Genomic DNA, 10,429 nt, shown 5'->3' on the forward strand with positions numbered 1-10,429 from the left:
CACTGACTTAGGCATCAGAGGCGTTCCCTCCAACCCCCAAGTTATCTTATTTTTTGGTTGGGTGATCGTGAGGCGGTGGCGGCGAAACATGTTCATAACAGTTGGCGTCGTTTGTGAGATTCCTATTTTATCCTACAACTAAGCGTGCTTTTCGCATGCCTACCACAACTCGATCACAGGCAACTAGAGATCAAGAAGTGTCGTCGAGAAACATGGAAGGAAGACTTGTATAAATGGAAGAAGTAGTGAGAAAACTCACTGTTCAGTCGGAGGCATTGTGAAAGGAGAACGAAGCCTTGAAGGCGAAAAACGGTCCATCAGGAGAGGACCAAGGAGAAAGAGTAGAAGAAGCACACAATGCTGGCCCAGGAAAAACCCCCCAGGAGAATGAGGAGACAAAGAAAATGCATCACGACCTACGGAGCTTAATGGACAAATACAAGGGAATGACCAAGAAGATAGGGACGTCTTCTTCGGTTGATCAGTTGCTATCTAGCACAAATCTACCATTCTCTACAGAAATCATGGCGGTACCTTTCCCTCCAAAGTTCAGAGTCCCCTCGGTAGATCTATATGATGGCTCTAAAGACCCTGTAGAACATCTCGAAACTTTTAAAGCCCATATGACGCTCTAAGGATATCCTAGAGAAATTATATGTAGAGCTTTCCCTTTGACTTTGAAGGGCGTGGCGAGAGGTTGGTTCGAGACATTGCAACTAGGTTCCATAGACAGTTTCGATGAACTAAGCCGGCAATTCTTAACCCAGTTCATGGCGAGTAGAAGGCACAGGAGACCAGCCGCATACTTGTTAACTGTCAAGCAGAGAGAAGATGAAAGTTTGAAAGCATATCTAACGAGTTTTAATAAAGAAAGAATGACAGCTGATGATCAAGATGAGAAGATTGTGCTGGCAGCATTGCTCGGAGGTATTTGGCCAAAGAGTCCTTTCATGGCTGAACTGGCTAGAAAGACCCATTTCGTGTTACAAGAATTTGTGGACAGGCTGATGACTTCATCAATGTTGAGGACACACTTATTGCCCTGATTGCCCGATCAGAAGAAAAGAGCGAATGCGAACCGAGAGGAAGTCAGAAGAAAGACTGAGAGGGAGGACAAAAGATAAGGAGGGACCAACAGGACTAATGGTTTGATGGTAATTTAAGAAGACATAATGGTGGCTACGTACACTACTCCAGTGTGCATAACCGAGATAAGGCAAAAGAGGTAGGGCAAGATGACGGTAACGGGCGACAAACTGGGAAGTGTTGTACCTATCATAAAAGAAATGGGCATAGAACTGAGGACTGCCATAACTTGAAATGGAAAATTGAAGAAATGAGAGATAGTGGTGAGTTGGAGTGACTGGTCGCCCAGAATGCTACCCCCCACGGTGTGTAAGTGATTAAAAACCCGAGCACAAAGCTCGACGAAGTGAGAGCCCTAAGCGACGAGAATCCCCAAGAAGAAGAAGGAGGTTGCAAGAACCTTGTGATCGGAGATTGAGGGTAGATATAGACCAATGAACCCACCCTTAGGTGAGATACACACAATCGCCGGTGGATATGCTGGAGGTGGTCCAACCTCCTCGGGGAGAAAGGCATACACAAGGTGGCCAAGGTATGAAGAAGTTTACAACATAGAAAGGCCTATCAAACAACCCTAGGTGCAAGTATCTCCCACAATATCTTTTGGCGATAAGGATTGTTGAGGGGTTGTATACCCACACGACGATGCTTTGGTGGTGACAATGTTGGTGGCAAATTGCACCACAAGGAGGATAGTGATTGATAATGGAAGTTCAGTAGACATCCTAGTTTGGGATGCTTTCAGCAAGATGGGAATTGATGCAGATTAATTGCGACCAGCACTAACTACATTAAAAGGGTTCACTGAAGATGCGATACAACCTATGGGATCCATCGCATTGCCAGTATTTGTGGGCACGGATCCCCAAGTTGCAACTACTATGACTGAGTTCTTAGTGGTAAAAACTCGATCATCATACATTGCAATTATTGGTTGGCCTACATTGAATGCATTAAAGGCGATTACCTCGACACACCATTTGAAAATGAAGTTCCCAACAAAGGCTGAAATGAGTGTGGTGCACGACGATCAGATTTTGGACAGAGAATGTTACGTACAAGAACTCAAGTAAGGATAAAAAGAAAAAGTATAGTAGAATCAGGAGAAGTGGAGGGCATGATCTTTCCACCGCTGCCCCAAATATTGATGACCAAAGTAGAAACAAGGGAAGAAGATGCCTTGAAACAGGGAGAAGCAGCTTTTGGAGCTAGTCACTCTTGAATCGAGTCACCCAGAGAGTTATGTGAAGATAGAAACCAGACTGACGAAAGAGGAGAAAGGCAACAATTGACCAACCTCCTCCTAGAGCATAAAGACATGTTCACATGGAGTCACAAGGATATGCCCGAAATAGGCAAAGAGATCATCAAACACAGATTGAGTGTAGACCCAAAGGCGTGCCCAGTAAAACAAAAAAAAAAAGAAACTTTAGCATTGAGAAGTATGAAGCAATTGCAGAGGAGGTGGATAGGTTGTTGGCAGCTGGGTTCATCAGAGAAGCGCAATATTTGTAATGGTTGTCAAATGTAGTATCGGTGAAGAAATTCAACGGAAAATGGCGAATGTGCGTAGATTCCACGGATCTCAACAAAGCTTGCCCGAATGATAGTTTTCCACTCTTGCGGATAGATTTGATAGTAGATGCGACAGCTGGGCATAAAATGCTGAGTTTTATGGATGCTTATTCAGGATACAACTAGATCAGGATGAATGAAGCTGACCAGGAGAAGACTGCTTTCATAACGGACCGAATACTGTATTGCTATAAAGTGATGCCCTTTGGCTTGAAGAATCTTGGGGCAACATATCAGAGGTTAGTAAACAAGATGTTTAAGAATCAGATTGGGAGGAACATGGAAGTGTACGTTGATGAACTGCTGGTGAAGAGCATGGAGTTTGCCCAACACATAGGAAACCTCAAGGAAGCCTCCCAAGTTTTGCAATGATACTGGATGAAACTCAACTCGACCAAGTATACTTTCGGAGTACAATCAGGAAAATTCCTCAGGTTTATGGTGTCAGAAAGAGGTATTGAGGCCAATCCCGAAACGCTAAAAGCGATAATAGAGATGAAGTCACCCATAAATTTAAACGAAGTACAGAAACTGGAGGGAAGAATAGTGGCCCTTAACAAGTTTGTGTCCTGATCAACAGATAATTGCCTGCCTTTCTTTCAGGTGCTTAAGAAAGCTCAGGACTGGGATAGCAAGTGCGAAGAGGTATTTACACAGTTGAAAGAGTACTTGACTCACCCAGTATTACTCAACCACACCAAACAAGGGGAACCTCTATTGTTGTATCTGGCAGTAACCCCGAACAACATATCAACGACATTAATAAGAGACGAAGGGAAGGAATAGAAGCCAGTGTAATATGTAAGTAGGGCCCTGAGAGGGGCTGAGGCCAGGTATCCGAAGATCAAGTTAGTCGTCTTTGCTGTGGTGATAGCAGCAATACGATTACGACCTTACTTTCAAGCCCACCCAATAAAGGTGGTTACCTCGTCACTTCTACAGAAGATATCGTAGAAGCCCGACACCTCAGGACGGCTGGTCAAGTGGTCTATTGAGCTAAGTGAGTATGACATCAGTTATGTACCTAAAAGTGCTATGAAAGGGCAGATCCTGGCCGACTTCGTAGTAGAATTTTCAAATTTTTGAGAAGAAATCCCTAAGTCACCCAAGAAGAAGCCATGTCGAGTATATGTGGATGGGTCATCCTACCAGGCAGGGGGAGGCGTTGGTGTGTATATGGTGTCGAATGACGTGAAAGAATTGTACCACACCATACGATTAAATTTCAAAGTCACAAACAATGAAACCGAATACGAAGCAGTGCTCACAGGATTAACAATAGCAAAAGTATTTGGAGGAGAGGAGATAGAGATGAAAGCCAATTCGCAGGTAGTAGTTGAGCAGATCACAGGGTACTATCTAGCGAGGGGACTTAAATTAATAAAATATCTCCACCAAGTTTAAGAACATTGGAAGCTTCTCAATTACTTTCTAATCGATCGAATACCTTGGGGAGATAATTTTAAAACTGATCGGTTAGCACGAGCAGCTTCAGCAAAGCAAGAAGACACCTTACCATGGAAGGTTAACCTTCAAACGGTAGACAATCCAGCCGTAGGAGTTGAGACTTTGTAGATTGGAGAAAGTACGCTAGGATACGCTGATGGTATAAGCAAATATTTGGAAATAAGCGATCTTCTCCCATCTCGGGAGGATGCAAGGAAGATAAAAAGCAGGGCTGCCAAGTTTACTATAATAGATGGGGTACTGTACATATGAGGTTTTAAAAGCCCATTATAGAGATGTGTAGCAAGAGAGGAGGCAGAATATGTGATAAGGGAAATACACGAGGGGATATCTGGGAATCATTCAAGAGGACGGTCGCTCACCGCGAGCAGGATATTATTGGCATAAACTAAAAGATGCAAAGGAGTTTGTAACGAAATGTGTGTAATGCCAGTTGCACTCACCAGTTCCAAGTGCACCTCCTGAAGAGTTGAGATCTATAACTTCACCATGGCCTTTCAGCCAATGGGGAATAGACCTGGTAGATCCTATGCCCCCAAGCAAGGGGGAACTAAATTCATCATTGTAGTTGTCGACTATTTTACGAAGTGGGCAGAGGCTGAGGCAATGGCTACAATAACAGCCCAAAGCATAACAAATTTATGTGGAAGGCCGTAGTATGCAAATTTGGAATACCTCAGTGCATCATCTCTGATAACGGTAGGCAATTCGATTATGAATATTACCACCAGTGGTGTGCGGTGTTAGGAATCAAAGTGAAATACTCTCCCCTAGGACACCCTGACACTCTCAGGCGAACAGGTAGGTTGAGGCAACTAACAAAACCATTGTTGGGATATTAAAAAAGAAGATAGGCGAAAAGAAAGGACTGTGGGCCAACGAGCTCCCAGAGATTTTGTGGGCTTACAAAATATACAAAAAACTTCAACAGGTGAAACACCTTTCGCTTTGGCATACGGAAGCGAAGCCATGGTACGAGTAGAAGTGGGATTGCCAAGCCACCAGAGAGAAAGCTTTGGCCCAAAAATAAATGGGGCAAGATCAAAAGAAAACTTGGACTTGCTAGAGGAAACAAGGATGGATGAAGAAGCCAGAGTAGTAGCTTCTAAAAGGATAGTAGAATGATATTTTAGTAAAAGAGTAAGGCCCAGATCCTTCAAGATTGGCGACCTGGTTTTGAATGAAACAAGTGTCACCACAGGAGAAGAAAGGAAATTGGGCCCACGATGGGAAGGCCCTTATGTGGTAGTAGCAAGTCATAGACTGGGAGCTTACCATCTCAAGGACACCACAGGGCGTGAGCTACCTCATCCTTGGAATGCAGAACATCTAAGGAAATACTACATTTAAAGAAGAGATATGTAAATTTTTACAGTTTGTTGATTTGTTTCTTCAATAATAAATGCCTGCACATGCTTCCCCTTCTTTTCCTTGAATTTTTGCTCAACTTTATTTAACGTGGTCGATGAACTCTCCCACTAACCTAAAACTTAAAGGTAAACAGTCGAGAGATCTTCTATTAACACCTTATAGCCAAAAGAGCAGTGTGGTTGAGGGACTCTCCTGCTAGGTTCTTCTCGCCTAGGTCACGTGGTCGAGGAACTCTCCCACTAACCTAAAACTTAAAGGTAAAACGGTCAAGGGATCTCTCGTTAACACCTTCTCCCTAAAAGAGCAGCGCGGTTGAGGGACTTTCCCGCCAAGCTTTTCTCGCCGAGGTGACATGGTTGAAGAACTCTCCCACTAACCTAAAACTTAAAGGTAAAATGGTCGAGGGATCTCCCATTAGCACCTTCTCGCCAAAAGAGCAACGCGATCGAGGGACTCTCTAGCCTGGCACTTCTCGCCAAGGTGATGTGGTCTAGGAAATGTCCCACTAACCTAAAACTTAAAGGTAAAACGGTCCAGAGATCTCCCATTACGCCTTCTCGCCATAAGAGCAACGCGATCGAGGGACTTTCCCGCCAGGCTCTTCTCGCCAAGGTGACGTGGTTGAGGAACTCTCCCACTTACCTAAAACTTAAAGGTAAAACGGTTGAAAGATCTCCAGTTACGCCTTCTTGACAAAAGAGCAACGCGGTCGAGGGACTCTCCCACCATGCTCTTCTTGACAAGGTGACGTGGTCGAGGAACTCTCTCACTAACCTGAAATCTAAAGCTACGTGGTTAAGGTGTTTTCCCATTACACCCCTTGCCTAAGACTAAGGTGATTGAAGGGTGAGGCATGAACAGATTGCTAGCAAGAGGAAGGAAATAAGAAAAGTAACATTATATCAACCAACTGTATCACAAAAAGCAAATTATTCCCTAATGGGTTACAAAAGGTTATATAGGCTAAATTGTTCCCTTACGGGTTATAAAAAGTGAAAAGCATATAAACATAATTTTCAGGATGGGCAAAGAGGAGGAAAAGCATCCGGCATCTCGGCCCGACCAAAGGAGTCATAAACATGGAAAGCAACCTCGCTAAAACTAATGGACTTCCAGTTCAAGGTATGCAGGTTTATCTCTGGTTCACGAAGGTGTAGCTCACGAAGCTGTTAATACCGAGCTTGAAACCTAGCACCGCAACCGGACCTTGGCAGCCGCTGCCAGTTGAGGAAGGACCTGAGTAAGGTCGCGCTAGGAGTTCTCCAAAGCAACGTTCAACTCTGTCACTTTCTTCTCTGAAAGGGCCAATTTCTTCTTGGCGGACTCAACAACCTCACCAAGTTGAAGGTATTGGTTGTCACTATCTTTAAGACAGCTCTTCAAGTCGGTCAGTTTCTTCTCAGCCAAGATTTTCTCCCCTTCCGCTATGCTTAGCTCTCGCTGCCCATCTTCAAGGGAAACCAAGAGATAGGCATAATTAGACTTGGTTTTCCTTAACTCTTCAAGCTTTGCCTTCACTAGATTGGCAGCCAAATTGTCTCACTATTTTAAGGCAATTTATGCTTAGGTAGCCAAGTCATCATGTTCTTTGACAAAAGCTTCCATCTGGGTGGCCAAATCATCCCGCTCTTTCACAACCTCTTCTACCTAACTATGGCGAGCAGCCAAGTCGTCTCACTCCTACTCAATTGCCACTACCTGGTTTAGGCGAACGGCAAGATCATCTCAGTCCCTCCCAATCGCCGCCACTTCTTGACGGTAATGATCTGTTTTCGCCGCAGAACTTGCCAACTCTTCCCTAAGTGAATCAATGTGGGCACAGAGAGAAGTCAAATTGCCATGTGCCATGCGGGAATGAGCTTCGAGTTGAGACAACTCGCTTGCCATTCGATCCTTCTTGGCACGAGTCGCACAAACGGCACTATAAGCCTGATCAATCAAAGATTTCATAGATTGATTTTCTTCTTCTAGTTGTAATTGATCCTCCACCAGGTCGGTCAACTCCCTGTAAAAAAAATAATAAAAAAAAAAGAAAAAAAAAGTTAGAATTAATAATCATACATAGAAAAGGGAAGAGTAAACATAAAGAGATTAAAGGGGAAAAAATGTTCTTAAGATGTTGAACAGTGGCGTTGAAAGTCTCTCCATGACGAGCACGTGGGGATGGCAAGGAGCTTGATGGGCGAGAGCCAGAAGTACCTCTAGGATTAGGGATTCAGAAAGAGACGTTAGCAAAAACCCCTCAAGTAGAAGCTCTGTCAGTCGGTCTAGGAGGAACAAAAGATGGAATGCTGGTAGGTACGTCGGCATGCAGACTCGAACACACTTCAGCATCATCATCCCGGTGAGGAGACGCTCGATTAATCAGAAGATCTCCCTCAAGAAAAATCAAGGATAGTTTGCCATCACCTGTAGGAGAAATACTAAATGGCAGAGAAGAAATCGAAACCCTGCTCCCAATGGCAAGAGAGACTGCTGGAAAGACGAAGGGAAAATCAAGAGTAACTCCATAAGAAATTATGGAAGCAAGAGGCAAACTAGATACTGCTGTTGTTTCCTTAACATGTTCGACCTGAGGAGACCCCCACGGGAACATCGAAAGATTGAAAAGTTGTAGGGTAGATGAAGGCACTATAAGCAAGGGAACATCGAAGGATTGGAAAGTTATAAGCATGGATGAGGGCACTGTAAGCAAATCAGGATTCAAAAGGACAACATCATCATCCTCCCCCAAGTGGACGTTGTCGCCTTCCTGATGCACAGTACTGGTCGGTGCAACCAAGTACAACATCATCATCCTCCCCCAAGTGGATGTTGTCGCCTTACCACCATTACCCTCGGTGACAGTAGCAGCAGTAGCTTCCTCGGCAATCATGGCTTCAAGATCTTCATTGGCCAAAGCCATCATATCATCAAGAGAAAGCATTGGAGGAGCCATAAGGGTGGTCGGTTTGCTCGGTTGCTCACAAGGAACAACTAACTTAATACTATCACTCGCTTGAGGTGGAAGCAAGGAATCGCGTCTCGACAAAATAGACTTGTCCGAACGAGGCGAAATTCGAGCTTTCTTGACTTTTCTATTCTTGTTCCCACCAGCACCAGGTCGAGACTTCCTCTACAAATCATCCGTCGACGAGGGGGCACCCAAAAACTCATGACCCAATATGTGGGCCTGACTAGGTACCATCAGAAACCTTTCAATATTACTAGGGGTTAAACTTACATCTGGAACACACGACTTGGAATGATTCTAAAACCCAAGCCTTTACTAATTGCACACGAGCCTCTTCATGAGGGGAAAGAAGGACCTCGAAATCATCCGCATCGGGAACAGGGGACCAACAAGCCCTAGGAGGAAACTCCTAACTAGAAATTTCATCTACGGGAAATTCTCAACCTGTACTAGAAAGGAAGAAAAACTTATTTTCCCAATCTTTAGCATGAGAATACTTGCGTTCTAATTCAACCAATTTACTACGGGACCTAAAACTAAAACGGTTCCCCTTCAAACGCCTAAACCCATGAAGTGAGAAGAATTCACAGGCTGTTAAGTCAGGATACTCATTGCCCATGGGTTTTAGTACCCTTCGCCACAACATGCAACAGGCCATCAAGATTCTCCAGGCATTGGGCACCAATTGCATTGGAGCAAGCCCTAGGACATCCAACACATCGGAGACTAGCCACACAAAAGGCAATCGAAGCCTCATAGTGAACATCACAATATAAAGGGCAACAAAAACAGCCATAGCTCTTACATCAACAACCCTCTGGTTTGGGGTGGGTGCCTTCAAATGAACATAATCAGGAATGTTGAAGTTGTTTCGAGCGTTCTCAAGTTCGCAAGAAGAAACATTCGAGGACCATCGATGGCCCATGAATATGGATGCCAGAGTATGCCTTTCTTGCCCCCTTCTCCAATAGGGTTTGCAGAAGCAGCAAAGACGCGAGGGGAGAAATCGTGGGGTGGTGAAGGATTGTGAGTAGAAACTGTGGCTTTGCCAACGGAAGAAGACACCATGGAAGGGAAGTGAGAGATCACAAGAAAGGATGAGACTACCCCAGAAGGAAGGCAAGAACCCAAGAATGGCAAGAACTTTGAAAAGGAAAAGGACTCGAGAGAAGGGAAAAATATGAGTCCAGGAGCCTTAAAAAGGATTGACAGTTGAGGTACAAAAAGGCGCGAATGTGAAACGACACACTGACAAGTAAGTCTCGATCAACAAAACGACGCACTAACAGTTGGATTCGGGTAGATGAGAAACGACATGGTTTTAAGTCCCATCACACCATGCGTGATGAGACTTCGCGGGATAACTGGAGAGGATATTATGACCGGTTATTCCCAAATGAGCCTGGGCCATTAGTCAAGCCCATAGCCCACCTCACTACCTGAAGCCTATATCGGTTTTGGGAGGGTCCAGCCCATCGCCAACACTGATTGGTTAACCATCCGTTATTGGCATGGGATCAAAACAGTTATCATTTCAATTTAATATGAGATGAATCCCTCATCTCCATGTTTGAGTTTCAAATAACGGATGTGTCTATTATCACTTAATAACAAAACGTTTCAAAGGCTCTATATAAAGGAAGAACCCAGGTATGTAAAAGGCATCTAATTCATTGGTATTAAGGAGTTTATTTGATCACTGACTTAGGCATCGGAAGTATTCCCTCGGACCCACCAAGCCGTCTTACTCTTTGGTTGCAGGTGATCGTGAGGTGGTGGCAGTGAAACACGTTCATAACACCTCTCATGCTTGAATTTGAGTTCATTCATTTGTTATAATTACAATCCAAAAGTAGGAACGAAACCATATGACACTTAAACCTTGGGTTTACGGGTACCAATTTTGTGAAAATTGAAAACTTGAGTCTCAATTTATAAACACTGTTAAAACCAATTATTTTGAAATTAAACATTTAA

The sequence above is a fragment of the Juglans microcarpa x Juglans regia genome, chromosome 6D, assembly GCF_004785595.1.
Source record: "Juglans microcarpa x Juglans regia isolate MS1-56 chromosome 6D, Jm3101_v1.0, whole genome shotgun sequence".
Lineage (NCBI taxonomy): Eukaryota > Viridiplantae > Streptophyta > Magnoliopsida > Fagales > Juglandaceae > Juglans > Juglans microcarpa x Juglans regia.